This window comes from Hyperolius riggenbachi, chromosome 8, assembly GCF_040937935.1.
Source record: "Hyperolius riggenbachi isolate aHypRig1 chromosome 8, aHypRig1.pri, whole genome shotgun sequence".
Classification (NCBI taxonomy): domain Eukaryota; kingdom Metazoa; phylum Chordata; class Amphibia; order Anura; family Hyperoliidae; genus Hyperolius; species Hyperolius riggenbachi.
In genome coordinates, this window is record NC_090653.1 from 128,530,374 (window position 1) to 128,554,219 (window position 23,846).

The 23,846-nt window shown below is 44.7% G+C and overlaps 1 protein-coding gene across 1 annotated transcript in view; it reads right to left on the reverse strand.

Annotated features, from left to right (window-relative positions):
- Positions 1–23,846, reverse strand: part of IL1RAPL2 (interleukin 1 receptor accessory protein like 2) — a 1,439,628-nt gene that overhangs the window by 1,409,429 nt on the left and 6,353 nt on the right. The window contains exon 2 of the mRNA XM_068251064.1: positions 18,214–18,264. The gene's annotated coding sequence lies outside the window, so the exon portion shown is untranslated. The remainder of the gene's footprint in view (positions 1–18,213; positions 18,265–23,846) is intronic.

The window sequence follows — 23,846 nt, forward strand, 5'->3', positions numbered from 1 at the left end:
CCAGGCAACTGGTATTGATTAAAATGAAATAAATATGGCAGCCTCCGTACACCTCTTACTTCAGTTCCCCTTTAAAGAAACAAAAAATATACAATACATTTATTTTATATCTGCTCCCCGCGGAGCCGGGCTGTCTCTCCCCTGCTGAGTCAAGAGACCTCTATAGCAGTACAAGGCAAAATCCTAATTTTCATATGGTAGTCACACCTAACTGGGAAGACTTCTTTTGTACCCATTTATTAAACACAAACATTTGCCTAACTGGAGAACAAATGTAATCACATGAATAGGGTATGTTACCTGTTAGACCCCAGAGGATTGCCTCCTCCTGTCCCCAGATATGCAATCAAAATTGGAAACAATTAGGCTAGATTCACAGTGGGACGTTGCGTTTTGATGCCACGTTAAAGTCGCACCGCAAGCTTACAACGCAACGCGCCCAAAAAGTGGCAACGCAGCGTTACCGTCGCATATAGCAGATACAGTAAAAAATACAGGCAATGAAAAGTATGCTTCCAAGTCATTACTGAGCATGTGCAAACAGTCCAACGCAGCTAATAACGTGTATAACGCACTGCATGCAGTACTTATACTTAACGTGCAGCGTTAGACACCAACGCAACGTGTGCACTGTGAACAGGGCATTGATTTTTCATTGCAGTGAGTTATTCTGCGTTAAATGCTATTTTAACGCGCGACTTTAACGTCCCACTGTGAACTTAGCCTGAGAAAATTGATTGATTGCGTTTCTTCCCGAATCGATTGCATTTCCTCACGGTTCATCCATGACATGTCTATCATGATCTTCACACCCAGAACAAGGAAAAGAACAGAGATACAGAGGGAGAGTCTGTGAGGGATAAGCTCCGGACCCAGGGGTGTAACTAGAAATCACCGGGCCCTCCCTGCAAAAATGTAGATGCCCCCCCAGGGCCGTTTTGGGGGGCAGGTGGGAAGAGCTTGGCCACACATCGGCAGGGAGGGGGACAGACACTCCTCCCTCACCTTGGGTTCTCCCCTCAGCACTCCGCCTCCAGCTTCAATCAGTGTCTGCAGAGCGGGCAGAAACACATACCTCCACCCACCGCGGAGGTCTGATCTCTTAGTGCCTCACGCTACTTCCTGTTGAAACAGGAAGTAGCATCAGACACTTAGAGAGAGGAAGTTCCGGCGGTGGAACGCAGGAAGGTATGTGTTCCTGCCCGTTCTGCAGGCACTATTTGAAGCTGGAGGGGAGCGCTGAGGGGAGAGCCCAAGGTGAGGGGGGGTCTGTCCCCCCCTGCCTGCCGATGTGTGGCCAAGCTCTCGCCTCATGCTGAGACCCCTCCTGCCCCCAAAATATCCCTGAGCGGGCCCCAGAGGGCCGCCCCCCCACAGGTGCAGGGGTTGCAGCCCCTATTGTTACGCCCCTGTCTGGACCCATTATCTTATTCTCTGAAATCAGTGAGAGGGACCTCGATATCCCCACTGATGCAGGAATCATTAATTTATGAACGCAAGTCTGTCCACAATGTCTGTAGACAGAAGGGTCCGGTGGTCAGTGACCACCCCACCTACAGCACGGAAAACCTGCTTGGATAGCACACTGCAAGAACCTTCAGTGCATACTGAGCGAGCTCAGGCCAGGTGTCCAGCCTCTTCACTCAGTACTCCATGGAGCTGTCAGTCTCCATGTTGTCGGGAGCAATGACTGACTCCAAGTAGTCAGTCACCATGCGTACTAGCCGCTGGTGGGGACTACTGCTACTGGTGTTGCTGCTGGTTGGAGTATCAGGCAAATCTGGCTGGTAAAACCCCCCATCACAGCCAGCAGATTAACAGGTTAGTTGGTGATGCTGCTGGCACCACCAGACCTCTGTTGGGTGTGACGAGCTGGCTCAACTGTGGAAACTGGGACTTCAGTACAATACTCCAAGAATTTCTAATTACTGTATACTGCTTCCGATTACCACTTCACCAGTTAGAAAGCCAAATTCTGATTGGAAACTCATCCTTTTATATTGGCTGTGAGTTTTGCTGATACAGATTTACCGCTTTGTGCTCATAGCAAACACAGCATATGTGGAAATGCACTTGCCTATCTATTTCTCTGTCTATGGGGTTTATTCATCAAAGTGTGCTAATATTACTGTGCATACACAGGGTGCAGTAATATTACAAAGCATGTGGTAGTATTCCAACAGCACGCACATAACTACAGTGTCATACTCTCATAGCTCAACCACAGTACTCCAGTAGCGCGCCCGCTACTACGGTAACGCATGTAAGGCTCATACATGAATACAGTGGAGTCTTGGTAATCCAGCACTGACTGGAATTTGCTGAAGCCAGATAAGTGTGCTTTCTGGTTGCTTGAGATGTTAAAAATAGGTATAGCTAATACAGTAATGTACCACACTATATATATATATATATATATATATATATATATATATATATATATATATATATATATATATATATATATATATATATATACATCATGATACCTGTATTAAATGTTAAAATAAAGTAAATGAAAGTACTGTATATTAACCTGGGGGGAGCCATGGAACTCAGTCTTTAACAACAACAGAGCCAACAAACAGCCTAAGAACTTGGCTTTCTCCACTTGGATTACTGGTGTTGGTTTGTGCTGTTTGGTCGAGACTGCTGGTTAGTTGAGTTCTGGATAACTAGGACTCTACTGTAAGTTTATTAACCCCCTTGCCGGTCTAATTCCCGCGGCAAGGGGGCAGCAGAGCCCTTTTTTTTTTTTTTTTAAATCATGTAGTGAGCCCAGGGCTCGCTACATGATAGCCGCTGAGCAGCGGCATCCCCCCACCCACTCCGATCGCCTCCGGCGATCAGAGTAAGCAGGAAATCCCGTACAGAACGGGATTTCCTGCTGGGCTTCCCCGGTCACCATGGCGACGGGGCGGGATGACGTCACCGACGTCATGGACGTCGGGACGTCAGAGGGAATCCTGATCCACCCCTCAGCGCTGCCTGGCACTGATTGGCCAAGCTGCGCAAGGGGTCTGGAGGGGAGGCCAGTGTGGTGTGGCCGGTAGCGGTGAATCGGTGGCGAGCAGCGGCGACCGGATGTTACAAGCAGCTAGCAAAGGGCTAGCTGCATGTAACAAAAAAAAAATATGCAAATCAGCCCAGCGGGCCTGAGAAATCCTCCTGCGCAGGTTTCCCCCGAGCTGAGCTCGGGATAACCGACAAGGAGGTTAAGGTTGCAGAGAACCCCTTAAAAGTCGAATTTTATGCTTCTAAATTGAAATCCTACCCTGACACATATAGTAATTTCTATTTTCAGGACAATTCTCTCCCTTACCTCCTGAAGTCCTTTGGAAATCCCTAACTGATAGTCTTTTAAAGCAGTGTTTCTCAACATTTTATTGGTATGTACCCCCATTTAAAACCCTGTACTCACCAAGTACCCCCTAGCATAGTAAACATTATCACAAGTACCCATTGACAAATATATATTTAATCATAGTACATGATAATTGGTTCTAAACTATTTCCAAGCATTTACTACTGCTTTTAATTAGCGAAAACCCTAATTTGGTGTTTAACCATTTCAGCCCGAGGGGATTTTTCACCTTATGCATCAGAGCAATTTTCACCTCCCACTCATTCGCTAATAACTTTATCACTACTTATCACAATTTATTGATCTATATCTTGTTTTTTCCGCCACTAATTAGGCTTTCATTGGGTGGTACATTTTGCTAAGAATTATTTTTTTATAAATGCATTTTAACAGGATTAATAAGAAAAAAAAGGAAAAAAAATCATTATTTCTCAGTTTTCAGCCATTATAGCTTTAAAATAATCCACGCTACCATAATTAAAACCTATGTATTTTATTTGCCCATTTGTCTCGGTTATGACACCATTTAAATTTTGTCCCTATCACAATGTATGGCGCCAATATTTTATTTGGAAATAAAGGTGCATTTTTTTCGTTTTGTGTCCATCACTTTTTACAAGCTTATAATTTAAAAAATGTTCGTAGTATACTACCTTCAAATGCATATTTAAAAAGTTCAGACCCTTAGGTAACTATTTGTGTCTTTTTTTTTTATTGTATTTTTTTTTCCATTAAAAATTTTATTTGGGTAATATTTTGGTGTGGGAATTAAACAGTTAATTTTTTATGTTATTATATGTGTAAATTGTAATGTAACAAATATGTAGATGTCGTTTTACTATTTGGCCACAAGATGGCCATCTTCAGTTTTTTTTTCTCCTTGTGCTTCAGAAAATGATGCAGAAAATGTTACGTGCAGAAAGACTGAAGCCTCTTGTAAGAGCGCTTCAGTTTTTCTGCTGGGGACTAGAGTTGAGCTGAAATGTTCGTAATTTCGCATTACTATAATTACGCATGCGAAATTTGCGATTACGATGCGAAATTAGCGTAGCGAAATTGCCATTAAAATCGTAATTGAAAATACCGTAAGCGTAATTTTCAATGCGAAATTTCGCGTTTCGTTCATGCCGTAATTTCGCATTAAACGCTACCGTAATTTCGCGTTAAACCGTAACGCTCCGTATAATATAAAAAAGCCGCCGACTTTAAGGGTTAATAGCTAAGCCCCCTTAAATGCTAAGAGCCTCAAATTTGGATAATATATTAAGGAGATCAGGAGGAATAAGAGGAAAATTTTTTTTTTTCAAAAAGACCTTATAGTTTTTGAGAAAATCGATGTTAAAGTTTCAAAGTAAAAATGTATACATTTAAAAACCCGCCGAATTTAACGGTTAATAGCAAAGCCTGCTTAAAGTTTAGGAACACCAAATTCCTAGGGTATATTAAGGGGATCAGTGGGAATAAGAGGAAAAAAAAATTTTTCAAAAACACCTTAGGCTGCTTACACACCAAGACGTTACAGGCGCACGTTAGTGCGCCTGTAACGCTCCCCCAACGCACAGCAATGTAACACAAGTGGGCTGTTCACACAGCCCACGTTGCGTTACATGTAATGCTGCACGTTCGGTGCAAAGTGCAGCATGCTACGGCGTTGGAGCGGCTATAGCCGCGTTAGACTGTTTGCACATGCGCAGTGGGGGGCGGAGAGGAGGCGGGGAGAGCCAGCTACAGTAGCCGCGCACATGGCTACTTAATATTCACTGCACTGGCGGCAGCTGATTGGCCGGCGGGACCACGTGATGCGGAGTGTCTCGCTCTGCATCACGTGGTCCCGCTGGCCAATCAGCGCCACTCTGGGAGACATTATAGGAATCAAGCAGCCGAACGCGGCTTACTCTACCGTCGGCTTTTGCAGCACCATACGTTGTGTTAGGTGCACGTTATGCGACCTTAACGTGGCACCTAACACAACGTCTTGGTGTGCAAGAAGCCTTATAGTTTTTGAGAAAATCGATTTTTAAGTTTCAAGGGCAAAAATGTCTTTTAAATGCGGAAAATGTCAGTTTTTTTTGCACAAGTAACAATAGTGTATTATTTTCATAGATTCCCCCAAGTGGGAAGAGTTTTACTTACTTCGTTCTGAGTGTGGGAAATATAAAAAAAAAAACGACGTGGGGTCCCCCCTCCCAGACCTCTTTAACCCCTTGTCCCCCATGCAGGCTGGGATAGCCAGAATGCGGAGCACCGGCCGCGTGGGGCTCCGCACCCTGACTATACCAGCCCGCATGGTCCATGGATTGGGGGGTCTCGGAAGGGGAGGGGCAGCCAAGCTTTCCCCTCCCCCTCCGAGCCCTTGTCCAATCCAAGGACAAGGGGCTCTTCTCCACCTCCGATGGGCGGTGGAGGTGGAGGCCGCGATTTCCTGGGTGGGGGGTTCATGGTGGAATCTGGGAGCCCCCTTTAAAAAGGGGTCCCCCAGATGCCCACCCCCCTCCCAGGAGAAATGAGTATAGAGGTACTTGTAGTACCCCTTACCCATTTCCTTTAAGAGTTAAAAGTAAATAAACACACAAACACATAGAAAAAGTATTTTAATTGAACAAAAAACATAACCACGAAAAAAGTCCTTTAATATTCTTAATTAACCATTAATACTTACCTGTCCCTTTAAATAAATGATCCCACGCAATATCCTCGGAAATGTTCTATCAGTTACAATGTAACAAAGTTATTACAATATAACAACTTTGTTACATTGTAACTACGCCGCACCCGACGTCACTCACCGCCGCCGCCGCCGCGTCTGCGCTGCAGGACCCGACAGAGCTCTGAGCTATAGCTCAGAGCTCTCAAAAGCATCTTTGTATTTGGGCTCCAAGGAGCCCCATTGGTCCTTAGCAGACCAATGGGGTTCCTTCTGATTTGAAGGAACCCCATTGGTCTGCTAAGGACCAATGGGGCTCCTTGGAGCCCAAATACAAAGATGCTTCTCAGAGCTCTGAGCTATATAGCTCAGAGCTCTGTCGGGTCCGTGCAGGACGCTAAGTCCCCGCCGGCTCCGCTGCCCTCCCCGCCTCTCCCACATGTCACCCACATGTCACCCACATGTGGGTGACATGTGGGTGACAGATGTGGGCGGGGTGGACAGCGGGAGCTGCGGGGACTTAGCGTCCTGCACGGACGCGTATGCGGCGGCTGAGCGGCGAGTGGCGTCGGGTGCGGCGTAGTTACAATGTAACAAAGTTGTTACATAATAACTTTGTTACATTGTAACTGATAGAACATTTCCGAGGATATTGCGTGGGATCATTTATTTAAAGGGACAGGTAAGTATTAATGGTTAATTAAGAATATTAAAGGACTTTTTTCGTGGTTATGTTTTTTGTTCAATTAAAATACTTTTTCTATGTGTTTGTGTGTTTATTTACTTTTAACTCTTAAAGGAAATGGGTAAGGGGTACTACAAGTACCTCTATACTCATTTCTCCTGGGAGGGGGGTGGGCATCTGGGGGACCCCTTTTTAAAGGGGGCTCCCAGATTCCACCATGAACCCCCCACCCAGGAAATCGCGGCCTCCACCTCCACCGCCCATCGGAGGTGGAGAAGAGCCCCTTGTCCTTGGATTGGACAAGGGCTCGGAGGGGGAGGGGAAAGCTTGGCTGCCCCTCCCCTTCCGAGACCCCCCAATCCATGGACCATGCGGGCTGGTATAGTCAGGGTGCGGAGCCCCACGCGGCCGGTGCTCCGCATTCTGGCTATCCCAGCCTGCATGGGGGACAAGGGGTTAAAGAGGTCTGGGAGGGGGGACCCCACGTCTTTTTTTTTTATATTTCCCACACTCAGAACGAAGTAAGTAAAACTCTTCCCACTTGGGGGAATCTATGAAAATAATACACTATTGTTACCTGTGCAAAAAAAACTGACATTTTCCGCATTTAAAAGACATTTTCGCCCTTGAAACTTAAAAATCGATTTTCTCAAAAACTATAAGGTCTTTTTGAAAAAAAAAATTTTCCTCTTATTCCCACTGATCCCCTTAATATACCCTGGGAATTTGGTGTTCCTAAACTTTAAGCAGGCTTTGCTATTAACCGTTAAAGTTGGCGGGTTTTTGAATGTTTACATTTTTCCTTTGAAACTTTAACATCGATTTTCTCAAAAACTATAAGGTCTTTTTGAAAAAAAAAATTTTCCTCTTATTCCTCCTGATCTCCTTAATATATTCTCCAAATTTGAGGCTCTTAGCATTTAAGGGGGCTTTGCTATTAACCCTTAAAGTCGGCGGCTTTTTTATATTATACGGAGCGTTACGGTTTAACGCGAAATTACGGTAGCGTTTAATGCGAAATTACGGCATGATACGACTGTAATGCGAAAATTACGCGAAAATTACGCTTACGCGAAATTTCGCGAAATCCTTCTTCATTACGATTATGTACTTACGGCCATAATCGTAATTACACTAATTACGCGAAATTTCGCAAAATCGTAATTAGGTCATTACGCTCATCTCTACTGGGGACACGGATCGGTGATCGGGAACCATGTTCCCGTTCACTGATCCCAGGGCTACCAGGGGACAGCACGGGGACGCTCCCATGATCGTGCGCGGGAGCGTGCCGAAGCCCGGCACCGCAGCAGAGCAGCCGCCCGGACGTGAGCTTCCCGTCCGGGCGGCAGAAATGGTTAAATAAGATCTATTTTCTACAACTCTGAATTTGTTATTCTTGGTTAAGTATATAAAGCCAGAGTACCCCCTGGAACCATCAGAAGTACCCCCTGGGGTACACGTACCACACATTGAGATCCTAGGTTTTAAAGGACTGCGGTCACGAAAATCTTAAAATGCTAAATATAGGTAGCAGGAAAAAAGGGTGCAGGATGAGGGTGGACAAAAAGGGCGTCGCCATAGACTAATGCAATTATCGTTAATACACCGAAAAAAGCAGAAAAAGGGCGCAACGAAAAATATAGTTAACAACATTAGAACATTATAGTTTTTGAAGTAGTTATCGTTTTAGAAGCTTGCAACCTTATAGTTTCTGTCATATTATTTCGTTTATATGTTCAAAGTTTACGTTATCAAAGATATTATCGTTTCTATGTGTAAAAGCTTGTTTCTGCAGAGGGAGTGGTTAGGGTTAGGCAACACCACGGGGGGTGGTTAGGGTTAGGCACCACCGGGGTGGTGGTGGTTAGGGTTAGGCACCACCAGGGGGGGAATTGGGGTTAGGCACCACCAGGGGGGGAATAAGGGTTAGGCATCACCAAGGGAGGGTTCTGTGTGAGAGTAGGGTGGGTTGGGTTAAGCTGTATTGTTGAATTACGTAACCATTTTTAATGTTAATATCTTTTCATTATTATTTCCCATCTGTAATTACAATGGTATTTATTGTTAACTAAGTTTGACAATGATGTTTATCATTATCAGTTTTCGCTACCCACCCACGCCATTTCGTTATAAAGCCAAGCCCTTTTTTCACTTCGCTTTTTTCATGCACGCAAAATATATGTAAACAAATAAAATTAAGAAGTTAATTTTTTTCCTGCGTGAAATGAGCCATAAATTACTTTTCTGCTATGTTGCTGTCACTTACAGCAAGTAGTACAAATATGACAGAACCGACAGGTTTTGGACTAGCCCTTCTTCTCATGGGGAATTCTCAGGGTTTTATTTTCAAAAGCACTTAGTGAATGGCAGTTGTTCCAACCAACTGCTAAAAAAGTGTGCAGCGAGTAGGGAGGCTGGCCAGCATCTTTTTATGAATCCTTTTCAGGAAGTGTCTTTATAAAGAATAAAGGCCATGCTGAGAATCCCCTATGGTGAGATGGACTAAACCAAAACCTGTCAATAATGTCAGATTTCTACTAACTACTGTAAGTGACAGCAACATAGGAGAAAAGTAATTTATAGCTCATTTTACTCTGGAAGAAATATGCTTCTTATTTGTATGTGTTTACATACATTTTAAATTTTGAGATTTTCACGACATTGGTCCATTAACCCCTTAAGTACCAGCGGTCTCTGCCCCCTTAAGGACCAGAGACCGCTGGTACAAGAACAACGGAATCCCGATGAATCACTGCGCATACCCACCGCAACCGCCATACACCGGGATCCTCAGGACATAGCCTCTGCCGTCTCTATGACAGCAGTCAGGTGAGCCGGTCAGGAGCCACTTTCATTGTCTCCTGATCGTGTCTATCAATGTAAGCCAATGGGAGCGGCTTACATTGATAGACACGCCCAGGACACAGGCATCCGCCCTCACCTGGCTAGCTGCTGCCCCCCCCCACACACACACACACACATACAGCCAAACCCGGTAGTGGCCTGACCGCCCTGGGACATATACCCCTGCCTACATATACTGGGACATATCCCCCTGGCTACATATACTGGGACATATCCCCCTGGCTACATATACTGGGACATATACCCCTGCCTACATATACTGGGACATATACACCTGCCTACATATACTGGGACATATACCCCTGCCTACATATACTGGGACATATACCCCTGCCTACATATACTGGGCACATATACCCCTGCCTACATATACTGGGCACATATACCCCTGCCTACATATACTGGGCACATATACCCCTGCCTACATATACTGGGCACATATACCCCTGGCTACCTGTTCTGGGGACATCTCTACCCCTGGCTACCAGTTCTGGGGACATCTATACCGCTGGCCACCTATTCTGGGGACACCTATAGACCTGGGGCTACCTATTTTTGGGGAACCACTGCTGTCAGATTGAGTGTATTTTGGGGAACTGCTGCCAGGTGAGAGGTGTCTACATATTAAGGGGGCATTCTGCCTATTTATGTGAAAAGCTGTCTATTTATGTGCCTCATGACTGCTGAATTTGTCTTGTTGCGGGCCTCATGGTTACTGACTTTGTCTTGTTAGGGGCCTCATGATTTGTTGGGGGCCTCAAGATTGCTGAATTTGTCTTGTTGGGATCCTCATGATTGCTGAATTTGTCTTGTTGCGGGCCTCATGATTGCTGAATTTGTCTTGTTGGGGGCCTCATGATTGCTGAGTTGGTCATGTTGGGGGCCTCATGATTGCTGAACTTGTCTTGATGGGGGGGCCTCATGATTGCTGAATTTGTCTTGTTGGGGGTCACATGATTGCGAGACTATGGAAAAAGCTGAATCATCATCATATGAGACAATAGCATTAAACCTACTTTTTCCGCTTTTTAAAACAGAAAATGAAACTGGGAGGTTCTAAAAAAATGAATAATTTTTTTCAGGAGTACGATGGAAGAAATTGTTTATCTTCACAGTTTATTTTCAACTTAATTTTCCATAATGTTCATGTATGAGTTAAAACGTTTGTATTTAGTTTAAATTGCTGTTGGCACTTTGTGATAGTAAAGTGACTTTGCAGTTTGGACACTCGACGTCCAAAAGGTTCGCCACCACTGTCCTAATCTAATGTCCCACCATTGCTTAGTTCATGTAAACTTGTCTCCACCCACGACCACACCCACATTCTGGTTCATGACCACACCCATTTTTCGGCACGTAGCTCTATGCGCGCTAACTGCCGCGTCCAACGCGGCGGTTTCTCCGCGCTCCGCAACCTTCTGCACGGAGACAGCCGCCTCATGCTGAGAGGAGGCGGCTGCCTCTCCGTGTGTGTGGAAACTGTGCGCGGAATGAGCCGCCTGCCGCTGGCTCATGGCGGCGGCTCTTCCGCGTTTTCTTACACCTGTGCAAAAAAAAGTTTGCTACCTGCAAACTTTCTTCGAGTTCATTTGGGTGCAATTTTATGCATACCGTATATTCCGGCGTATAAGACGACTGGGCGTATAAGACGACCCCCCAACTTTTCCAGTTAAAATATAGAGTTTGGGATATACTCGCCGTATAAGACTACCCCTCTTACAACGCACACCAAATTAAAATAAAAATAAAAAAATCATATACTGGTGCTGTGTATGAACAGATTCTGGTGCTGTACTGTATGTGTTACCCAGTATATAACAGTATATAGTCAATTGACTTGTTGCATTGGTCAACTCTCCTTAAAGTGAACCTAAAGCCAAATAAAAAAAAAATGAGATTAACTCACCTGGGGCTTCCCTCAGCCCCCTGCAGCCAGGAGGCCGCAATAGCAGCATAGGGGGCGATATACAGGCTGGGAACGCAAACAATCACTCGCGTTCCCATGCCTGTCGGCCGGTGACGGCCAAACCGGAAGTGTTCGCCGGCGGGTCCTGGACCATCGGAGCGGGGCTGCGAGGGCACCGATCGGCTGCAGGGGGCTGAGGGAAGCCCCAGGTGAGTTAATCTCATTTTTTTTTACTTGGCTTTAGGTTCACTTTAACCATTTACCGACATCCTATCGTATTAAAACGTCATGCTTACCGGTATTAACGGCAACATGACGTTTTAATACGTCACACATTCCCGCCGCTGCTACCGCCGTGTGTGCGCCGCTACTGCCGCTGTTTCCGTCGGGATCCCGTGCTGGGTGATTGGGGAAGAAGACCGAACGGTCCTCTACCCAATCGCAGTGCCTGGAGTGAATGGACCTGACCGCGAACAGCGGCTACGTCCATTCACAAAAACAGGAAATGTAACAATTAAAGTGTAAAAAAAAAAAGTGGACACTTCCTATAACGAGTGTTCACTAGAACCATCTTGTGGCCAAAAAGTATATTACACCTACAAAGTACATACATTTTCAAGTACATACACATCATTAATAAAATTACACTTCCAACCCCCTAAAAAAAAAAACACTTGTAAAAAAAAAATAATCAGCTTAAAAAAAATAAATAAATAGTTGCCTTAGGGACTCAGCTTTTTTATTCTATATTTTATGGGGGAAAATTAATTTTAATTTATTACATAGGGGCTTGTAATTATGGCCAGAACAAGAAAAACTGAACAGAAAAATAACACTTATATTTCAAAAAAATATACTGTCGCCATACATTGTGATAGGGACATCATTTAAACGGTTTAATAATCGGGACCACTGGGCAAATAAAACGTGTTTGTTTTATCCATAGGAGAATGTTTAATTTTAAAACTATAATGGCTGAAAACTCAGAAACAATGATTTTTTTTATTTTTTTTCTGTTTTTCTCATTAAAACGCATTTAGAATAAAAACATTTGTAGCAAAATGTACTATCCACAGAAAGCCTAATTGGTGGCGAAAAAAACGAGGTATAGATCATTTTCTTGTGATAAGTAGTAATAAAGTTATTAGGGAATAAAAGGGAGGAGCACTGACAACTGAAAATTGCACTGGTCCGTTAGGATAAAAACCCTTGGGGGTGAACTGGTTAAGTAAACTGGTCCGCTCTCCTTGTCTACCTGTTTATCAGAGCAGTATGGAAGAATAGATTGCGCTCCCTCAGCAGGGAGATCTGAGAGGCGGTAACAGGATAGGGCGTATCACCCGGCATCAATGACACCTGGCGTATAAGATGACCCCCAACTTTTCAGAAGATTTTCAAGGGTTAAAAAGTAGTCTTATACGCAGGAATACACAGTACTTGTAAGTAATTTCTATTGTTTTTGGAGAGGATTATTTTGCAACATATAGTACATCACTATCACCAACCAAGTGGAAGAATAACTTAATGATAGGCTTTATTTCATTATTACTATATACATTATTTAAAGCATTTTAAAAATGTTATGACCCCCCAAGCCATGGTAACCCCGATCATCCATGCAGGCTGGGATTGACCAGGAAGACAAAGCACACAAGTGTAGTGCTTCATCCACTGAGAAATACCAGTTCACATTCTACTCAACAACACTGGGGGATGCCTTGCAAAGTAGAGTGGTAAATTCTGACCCCTCTTGCAAAGCACCCTTTACTAGTCCCCCTCCAGGCCGCTACGGGCTCAGGGGAAATACGTACCGGTAATTCGGCTCCAGCTATTGCTGGCAAACCAATGATGCTGTTTTTATAGTAATTTGGGCTCGGACTTTTGACAACACACAAATTACTGTCTGAGCAGCCTATGGTGGCGCCCAAATTTTCAGCGTCCTTTTTTGCCTGTCTTGATCTTAGACAGCTTTGCCTAGGGCAGTGATGGCTAACCATGGCACTCCAGCTGTGGTGGAATTTCAAGTTCCATGAGGTATTGCAATACTCTGACAGCTCTAAGCATAACTCGGGGAGGCAAAGGCATGATGGTATTTGTAGTTTTGTCACAGCTGGAGTGCCAAGGTTAGCCATCACTGGCCTGGGGTGTGCTTTAAAGCCCACCTGAACTGAGAATGAACTTTTGATATAATGGATTGTATAATTTTAAAACCTCATACACACACTAAAGGAAATTCAGAACATCTACCTGGAAACAGTGCAGTTCTGAGTGAAGCAAGTGACACCACCAGCCACCACCACAGCTGGGAAGTCTCACAGTAATATTTAAATACTTGTGGCAGTATATCTACGCCCTACAGGACTTCATCTGAAGTCCCAGGGACCCAGATATTGGTGTACTGCCGCAATCTCTGCTGTGCGCTCCCGTCAGCTCCAGCGCCATTCCCGTCGATATCTGTTAGTGCACAGATCAGTTAACAGGAACACAGTTCCCATTCACCAATCTAAGTGCCTTTAATCAATTAATTTTGGCATCAATGAGTTGCTTGAGTTCATTGACAAAGATTAAAGTATTACATACACGCGTTATTTCCTGTAACGAGTGTATGCCGAAAAAAATTAAATCAAAAGAAAGTGTGGGGGACATCTAGTGACCAAAAAGTAAAATTACACCTAAAAACTTCCAAATAACAAAAAATAAATTGAATATAGCATTATTATTATTACTATTTAGTATTTATATAGCGCCGACATATTACGCAGCGCTGTACAGTGTATATATATATATCTTGTCACTAACTGTCCCTCAAAGGAGCTCACAATCTAATCCCTACCATTGCCATATGTCTATATTATGTAGTGTAAGTACTGTAGTCTGGGGCCAATTTTTTATTTAGGGGGAGCCAATTAACTTATCCATATGTTTTTGGAATGTGGGAGGAAACCAGAGTGCCCGGAGGAAACCCACACAGACACGGAGAGAACATACAAACTCTTTGCAGATAGGGAGCCAATTAACTTATCCATATGTTTTTGGAATGTGGGAGGAAACCAGAGTGCCCGGAGGAAACCCACGCAGACACGGAGAGAACATACAAACTCTTTGCAGATTGTTCCCTGGCTGGGATTCGAACCAGGGACCCAGCGCTGCAAGGCGAGAGAGCTAACCACTACGCCACCGTGCTGCCCAGGATTAATGCCCTGGCATTAATTAACCGCTTACCTCCCCTCCCATAGTTACCCACATATAAAATTTAATTTAAAAAGTAACATTTAAAAAACATACATAAATAGGTAACTGAGGGACTAAACTTTTTTAATATGTATGTCAACAGTGTATTTACTGGTTGTTTTTTTTTTTTTTATTTATTTGGCAAATAATCATTTGTAATTAGTGATGGATGCAAAACTGAAAAAAAAATACATCTTTATTTCCAAATAAAATGTTGTCGCCATACATTGTCATAGAAACAATTTAAATGGTGTAATAACCAATACAAATGGGCAAATAAAATACGTGGATGAATTTTTCCATTTTTTTTCTTTTTTTGCCCCATTAAAATGCATTTAGAATAAAAAAAATTCTTAGCATAATGTAAAACCAAAGAAAGACTAATTGGATTGGTTGTACAAGGTACTGTATAGATCATTGTGTTGTGATTAGTAATGATAAAATTATTGGCGAATGAATGGAAAGAGCTCTGAGAGGTGAAAATTGCTCTGATCCACAAAAAACCCTCAATTGTTAACTAGTTAATCACTGGGAGCCTCAGAATATATGATAGGCCAGAATGCATTCAGCTTGCCAGCAACTTCCCTAGATAGAAATATCATTTTTGAGTGAAGTTTCCTCTATATAAATTCTATGATCATTATTTGTGTGATAATGTGAATACCTGAAAACGATACATTTATGATTTTAGCATTTTGATTTTACGACAGAACAGAAATTGAATTGAAATCTCTAGTCTATCAACAGGTCTTTTAGCTAAAGGTACATTTTGTTAGCAGCATAAAAGCCTGTTTATAAATAAGCATTTAGCATTTGAAACAGAAGAGCAAGGATTCCATCTAAATAAGCATGGCATATACTATTTTATCACAAATTGTTATTTTAGTGTTCAGTAAATGAACAAGCCGCATAAAAGTCCATTTGTGTTTTGCACGGACTGAAAAAAAAAACATGTTCTGCATACAGTGCCAGATGCTTTTCTGTGTGGAGGCTATTTAAACAAAATACAGAACAATCAGCCCAAATTTTCTGCGGCCAACGCTTGTCCATTACAAAAGCCAGAAGTCAGTTTTTAGTCTGGTTGGGCTTTCAATGCAGAGCAGCAGCGCCACCTACTGCTGAGAGAGAACGGGGCTATGCTTTCCTAGCTGCCTTTTGTTTTCATGCATCTGTACACGGAATGGCACTTGGCCTCAAAAATCAGCATCGCCATTTATTTATATCTATTAATATTGTCTGGCATTTTTAATATCTATTCAAGTAAATGATTGCACTGAACTGAGTAAAGATCAAAGCGCGTAAAGCCATAACTTTTCATGAGGGAAACAGATTAGCTGTAAAAAAAATAAAAATAAAAAAAACAAGGTGCCCCACTGTGTGCTGAGCCTCTGACTTAAATGCAAATCTGAACTGAAAATGAAAAGTCAAAATAAACATACGCACATCATACTAACCTCCCGTGTGGTCTACTCATCATTTTCCTTCTCCTCTCCTGTGTCCTGTTTGTCCGCTGTGATCAATGGAATTCTCAAGTTTTCTATTTAAAAAAAATGGGGATGACCCCTTTACAGCTTCCAGGTCAGCACACTGTTAAACTATATTATCACCCACTTGAGCCATAGGGAAACATGGACATTACCTTGCACATTAGTTGTTCTTTCAGTTATAACTGACAGCGACTTATAACTGACATCTGATATATTTCACTTCTGGCAAAATATTGTCAGAACTGGAAGGAATCGTTGGTAGAAGAAATTACTGAGCTTCTTTGAGGAGCTGACAGCGAAGTAAGTATGTGCAGGTACATTGTGTGTTTCTTTTAAATCATTTAATTGGTTCAGGTTCTTTTTAACCCTTTCTAATCACAAATCATTTAGATCACGTGTCAGCAAGCAAATTATTCTGCTCCCTCCCACAGTGCCCACCATACAGTATCCAATAATGGAGATACAATTGGTATAGTATAGATGATGGGGGGACTTAGGGAGCTAGTGAGTGGAGAGAAATTATGAAGAGAGAGATGGTGAGGGCAGAGAGACGCAGTGAAGGGAGAGAGAGGATAACGAGAAAGATGGTAGACACAGAGGCATAGATGGTAAAGGGCAAACACATTCATTTCAATGACGGTGATATTGGCCCTAGCACAACAGTGAAAAAGGCTGCCATTTGGTTATTCCTGTATATACATTACTCGCATATAAGCCTAATTTTTCAGCATAAAAAATGTGCTGAAAAGTTACCCCCTAGATTTATATGTGAGTCAATGGAGCAAAACAGATGGTGGTGGAGCAAGTTTTGTTAATGGCAGAGGAGAGTAAGGATTGTGCGCTAGTGATCCTGCTCTTACCAGCTTGCGCCCTGCTGTGTCCGTGCCCTCCATCCCCTGCAACATGGTGTGCAGAGTGCACTGCTCAAAACTACCTGCAAATGTTATTCTAGGCTGTTAGGGGAGATTTTTACAATAGAGCTCATCTGTGCCAGGGATTGTTTATGCCCTCGCATGATCAGGCAAGATATAATATACACTACCAGAAAAAATACTATTGAAAATAGAACCCAGAATGGTTAATAGGCATACTTGCACTTTCCACTTGTCTTTGGCCACTCAGCTGTACCTGATGTCAGGAGGAGGGGTCTCTGACATATTTGCTATCTATAATACTAATACCCAGTTGTAAGTATGCAGGGAGCCAGATGCTGAGAGTTCACCATGGAGGATTCTCATTGGTCCCTTGAGTGGACCTGCATGGACCAAGACACAGAGATCACCATGAAAATCTGGCAACAGTTATATTACAAGGATTTTGACCAGTATTATTTCAAACTCACCCTGTATACTAACTGATGGAGTAATTATGCACAACCCGGAAGCACCTGTGGGCAGCTGCTTAGTGTGGGCAGAAGCTTATTATGGGCGGCAGTGTAGTGCATCGGCAGGTAACTGTGGGTGGGGCACTGTTAGGCAGCGGCTTAGTGTGGATAGCGGCTTAGTGCGTTGGTTGTGGTCTGCGTACTGCACACAAGATTCTTCTGAGAATGGAGGGTTTCCTGGCATTCCAAAATGTATAATCTGGCCTTGTGCACTTGCCACCAACACTGGATTTCTGTTGGGCGTTCACCTTTGCTCAGATTAGCAGTGCTAATGTAGCTCACTGAAAATCCCAGACAGTAGCCCTTTTAGGAGTAAATAAATCCATGCACACTGTCAGTATTTAGCAGTAGCCCTGAGCACTCTCTGAAAGTGATAGCAGTTAAGGCCTATTACGATCACCTGCATACTATTCATCTTGCCTCTGGTGCTTTGCATCAAGCTTCTTCCACTGATTACATTTAGGGTCCTCTAGAGAGCCATGAGATACCAAACAGTTCCTGCTTTATGTTCATCTACCCCAAAAGCCTGCAAAAAAGAATTTTGCTTGAGCACTTCTATGAGCTAAGAGACTCTGGCACCGGAGTAATTTGGGGGAACATTAATATAATCCACAACTTCTCAGTGATCTGTAAATAATATTTACCTGAAGCAGATGCAGATTGTGTAACTAAAGTCTCTGCTCTTCTACACCCATCTGTTCAATGCAGAGAAAAAATGATAATGATCTCAATGAGAAACACATCGCTTTTCATGTTTAGCAGTGCCACTGAATCACGTAATTCACTTGAATTAAACAACATATACACCTAAATTAAAGCATTATAAAACATGACATGCATCCAGAATGCGCTGAATATTTCTTTACGTGGGTTTGGATTATTTTTGCTGCGCTGTTTGCCAGAAAGAGCTAGTTTTTAAAGCTTATTTTTTTTCCCATAAAAAAATAGGGATGCCAGTTTTTCTCATCTTCATTTCAACGAATAAAACTACTTTTGTATGGCTGCACTGATTATCACCTGTCTCTAATACAGGGGTGTCAAACTCAAATACAAAGTGGGCCAAAATTGAACATTGGGACCTAGTCATGGGCCGACCTCAATGTCTAGTGGCCACCTTCCTCCCTTATAAAGTTTCCTAAAGTCTAATGTCCCCCCCCCCCAACTGTACAGTTCCCTGATGTCAAGTGGTCCTCCCTCTCCTACACAGTTCCCTGATGTCTAGTGGCCCCCACCCTGCCCTATACAGTTCCCTGGTGTCTAGTACTTTTCCCCTACCTCCCTCATATGGCTTCCCAGGTGATCTAGGGCTTCACCTCCAACATAGTTTCCCTGATGGACCAGAGTGGGCCAAACTTAATGCAAAGTGGGGAAAGCTCTTGGTGGTCAAATTTCAATGGCTCTGAGGGCCAGATTTGTCCCTCGGGCCAGAGTTTGACATGTATGCTCTAATGCATTCTCAAATGAGGTTCACACTTGTGAGGATACAATGACCACCGTGCACCTGTTGCATATTCATCACAGCCGGTCACACTAATCACCATTGTGCATGTCCAATCAGCTGCTGTTTGGGTTTTTTGCTGCTGTGGACAGGCAACACGATACCGATGGAACCCTGCTAGCTACCTCTTGGATTCAAATTGACCACCAGCGAGGATTCTCATTTGTCCCCTGAGTGGACCTCGCTGTAGAGGGAAGATTCCTATTGGATAGTTTCAATTTAATGGGTAGCTGCCGGGGCTCCAGTCAGTTTAGCAGTACTTGTCCTTTGATGGCAGGCAGAGGACCCGAGCAGTGGTGCCAACTGGCATTGCAGAAGAATAGACAAAGGTGGCAAGACAGAAGGACAGATGAAAGCAGAAAGTGACAAGGTGAGGAGACAAGCAAACGATAAAGAAAAGGCCTGGTGAGTATCGACACTGTCAGTTTCCATAGGTTTTTACATTTTCCATAGTCATCTGCAGCTTTTGCAGTGTCTGGAAAATTTGTGCGGGTCCTGAGTTTGCATCCCAATTCTGCTGTGGTTTTAACGGGCAGGCCGGCCATGATGCCAAGTGAGGCAACTTCCTCAGGTGGAAGAATTCTGGGGACAGCACCAGGTAGAAACAGGAAGTGGAGAGTGCCTGGCCCACCTATACTGGGGGCAACTGAACATGGCTAACCTATACAGGGGGCAACTGTACCTAGCCACCAATTCTGGGGGCATCTGTACCTGGCTATCTACCTATACTGAGGCTGTTTTTTGGGGGGAACCCTGCAGTTATAACATGCGGTGCAAATTGTCGGGTGCTGTGCGATCATTTCAATTCGGGGAGAGGGGGGTGGTGCATCCTCACAAGTTTGCCTCAGGCAAATAGAGTCCATAAATTACATAGGCTCCACTGACTTGTCCAGTTCTAAGTTTTTCTCCATTACAGAAAATGAAAATATGTGCTGTGAACTAGCCCTAAAGGCTCGTACACACAGGGAGAAAAAAAATTGTAAAAAAAAAAACATTAACGACTCGTCTTTCAGATATTGTTTGAAAATGTAAAGCACCAATGACGGCTTAAAGGAGTTATCAGGCAAACTTTAAGAAAATAAGCGCTATTTATCGGGGGCTTCCTCCAGCTCCAAGCTCCCAGCACGTCCCTTGCCGCAGCTCTCTCTTCAGCCGTTCGCCGCAGGTCCGTCCCGGTCCCCGGCGATGACATCAGAGCGACCTCCAGGTCGCTCTGTACTGCGCCTGCGCGATCGGTGCTGTCAATCATCGCCACGTGGGCCGGAGTGGACTGCGCAGGCGCAGAACTACTGCGCCTGCGCAGTCCACTCTGGCCCACGTGGTGGTGATTGACAGTGCTGATCGCGCAGGCGCAGTACAGAGCGACCTGACGTCATCGACGGGGACCGGGACGAACCTGCAGCAAACGGCTGAAGGGAGAGCTGCGGTGAGGGACGTGCTGGGAGCTTGGAGCTGGAGGAAGTCCCTGGTAAGTAGCACTTATTTTCTTAAAGTTTGCCTGATAACTCCTTTAAGTTCGTACAGGTGTACAGAGGCGCCAGAAGGATAAAATACACTAAAATCGTCTAAAACGGTCAGGAGGCGGTGGTGGACCAGTCACTCCAAAACAGACATAATGCTGTAGATTGAGGTAATAACGATTTATTTACATACTCCTAAAAACATTTTGCAACGCGTTTTACGGGCGTAGTCCCGCTTCCTCAGGCAGTAAATAACAGGAGTATTATCACACAGCAAGAGTTCCAATATCAGCTTGGCACCTCCCAGAGGTGCCATGCTAATATTGGAACTCTTGCTGTGTGATACTCCTGTTATTTACTGCCTGAGGAAGCGGGACTACGCCCATGAAACGCATCGCGAAATGCTTTTAGGAGTATGTAAATAAATCAGTATTACCTCAATCGACAGCATTATGTCTGTTTTGGAGTGACTGGTCCACCACCACCCACTGACCGTTTTAGATGATTTTAGTGCATTTTATCCTTCTGGCGCCTCTGTACACCTTTACGAACCAAAGATATCCACCCTTGGTGGAAGGGTGGCACATAGTGTTGGGCGAACATCTAGATGTTCGGGTTCGGGCCGAACAGGCCGAACATGGCCGCGATGTTCGGGTGTTCGACCCGAACTCCGAACATAATGGAAGTCAATGGGGACCCGAACTTTTGTGCTTTGTAAAGCCTCCTTACATGCTACATACCCCAAATTTACAGGGTATGTGCACCTTGGGAGTGGGTACAAGAGGAAAAAAAAATTAGCAAAAAGAGCTTATAGTTTTTGAGAAAATCGATTTTAAAGTTTCAAAGGGAAAACTGTCTTTTAAATGCGGGAAATGTCTGTTTTCTTTGCACAGGTAACATGCTTTTTGTCGGCATGCAGTCATAAATGTAATACATATAAGAGGTTCCAGGAAAAGGGACCGGTAACGCTAACCCAGCAGCAGCACACGTGATGGAACAGGAGGAGGGTGGCGCAGGAGGAGAAGGCCACGCTTTGTGAGACACAACAACCCAGGCCTCGCATGAGGACAAGAAGCGTGCGGATAGCATGCTTTGTACCGCCATGCAGTCATAAATGTAATAAAGATAAGTGGTTCAATAAACAGGGACCACGCGGCAACGCTAACCCAGCAGCAGCAGACGTGATGGAACAGGAGGAGGCGCAGGAGGAGAAGGCCACGCTTTGTGAGACACAACAACCCAGGCCTCGCATGAGGACAAGAAGCGTGCGGATAGCATGCTTTGTACCGCCATGCAGTCATAAATGTAATAAAGATAAGTGGTTCAATAAACAGGGACCACGCGGCAACGCTAACCCAGCAGCAGCAGACGTGATGGAACAGGAGGAGGCGCAGGAGGAGAAGGCCACGCTTTGTGAGACACAACAACCCAGGCCTTGCATGAGGTACCGCCATGCAGTCATAAATGTAATAAAGATAAGTGGTTCAATAAACAGGGACCACGCGGCAACGCTAACCCAGCAGCAGCAGACGTGATGGAACAGGAGGAGGCGCAGGAGGAGAAGGCCACGCTTTGTGAGACACAACAACCCAGGCCTTGCATGAGGTACCGCCATGCAGTCATAAATGTAATAAAGATAAGTGGTTCAATAAACAGGGACCACGCGGCAACGCTAACCCAGCAGCAGCAGACGTGATGGAACAGGAGGAGGCGCAGGAGGAGAAGGCCACGCTTTGTGAGACACAACAACCCAGGCCTTGCAGGAGGACAAGAAGCGTGCGGATAGCATGCTTTGTACCGCCATGCAGTCATAAATGTAATAAAGATAAGTGGTTCAATAAACAGGGACCACGCGGCAACGCTAACCCAGCAGCAGCAGACGTGATGGAACAGGAGGAGGCGCAGGAGGAGAAGGCCACGCTTTGTGAGACACAACAACCCAGGCCTTGCATGAGGACAAGAAGCGTGCGGATAGCATGCTTTGTACCGCCATGCAGTCATAAATGTAATAAAGATAAGAGGTTCCATAAACAGGGACCGGCAACGCTAACCCAGCAGCAGCAGCAGCACACGTGATGGAACTGGAGCAGGCGCAGGAGGAGAAGGCCATGCTTTTTGAGACACAACAACCCAGGCCTTGCATGAGGACAAAAAGCGTGCGGATATAGCAGCAATGCTTTTTGCCGCCATGCAGTCATAAATGTAATACAGATGAGAGGTTCAATAAACAGGGACCGGAAACGCTACACCATCCCAGATGTTCATTGGTCATGTTACTTGGTTGGGGTCCTGGAGTGTTGCGTAGTCATTTCCAATCCAGGATTGATTCATTTTAATTTGAGTCAGACGGTCTGCATTTTCTGTGGAGAGGCGGATACGCCGATCTGTGACGATGCCTCCGGCAGCACTGAAACAGCGTTCCGACATAACGCTGGCTGCCGGGCAAGCCAGCACCTCTATTGCGTACATTGCCAGTTCGTGCCAGGTGTCTAGCTTCGATACCCAATAGTTGAAGGGTGCAGATGGATTGTTCGACACAGCTACGTCATCTGACATGTAGTCCTTGACCATCTTCTCCAGGCGATCGGTGTTGGAGGTGGATCTGCACGCTTGCTGTTCAGTGGGCTGCTGCTGCATGGGTGTCAGAAAATTTTCCCACTCCAAGGACACTGCCGATACCATTCCCTTTTGGGCACTAGCTGCGGCTTGCGTTGTTTGCTGCCCTCCTGGTCGTCCTGGGTTTGCGGAAGTCAGTCTGTCGGCGTACAACTGGCTAGAGGAGGGGGAGGATGTCAATCTCCTCTCTAAAGTCTCCACAAGGGCCTGCTGGTATTCTTCCATTTTGACCTGTCTGACTCTTTCTTCAAGCAGTTTTGGAACATTGTGTTTGTACCGTGGATCCAGAAGGGGATAAACCCAGTAATTGGTGTTGTCCAGAATGCGCACAATGCGTGGGTCGCGTTCAATGCAGTCTAGCATGAATTGAGCCATGTGTGCCAGAGTCCTACCAGAATCCTCATCATCCTCTTGTGAGCGTTGTGATAGTTGTTGTGATGCATCATAGTCGTCACCTTCCTCCTGGTCTGCTTCTGCTGACCATTCGCGCTGAATTGTGGAAGTCCAACGTGCACCGCTCTGGCCCTCGTCAGTGGTGGCATGAAATTCCTGCTCCAACTCCAGCTGTTCCTCCTCCTCTTCTTCGTCATAGCTGCTGGGGCCAGCGTTCCCTGAGGCGGATGGCCTGATGTTGGTACCATCACGCTGATCGTTTTCTCCTTCAGATTCCCCCAGTTGCATCATGACAGCTGTTTCCTTGATT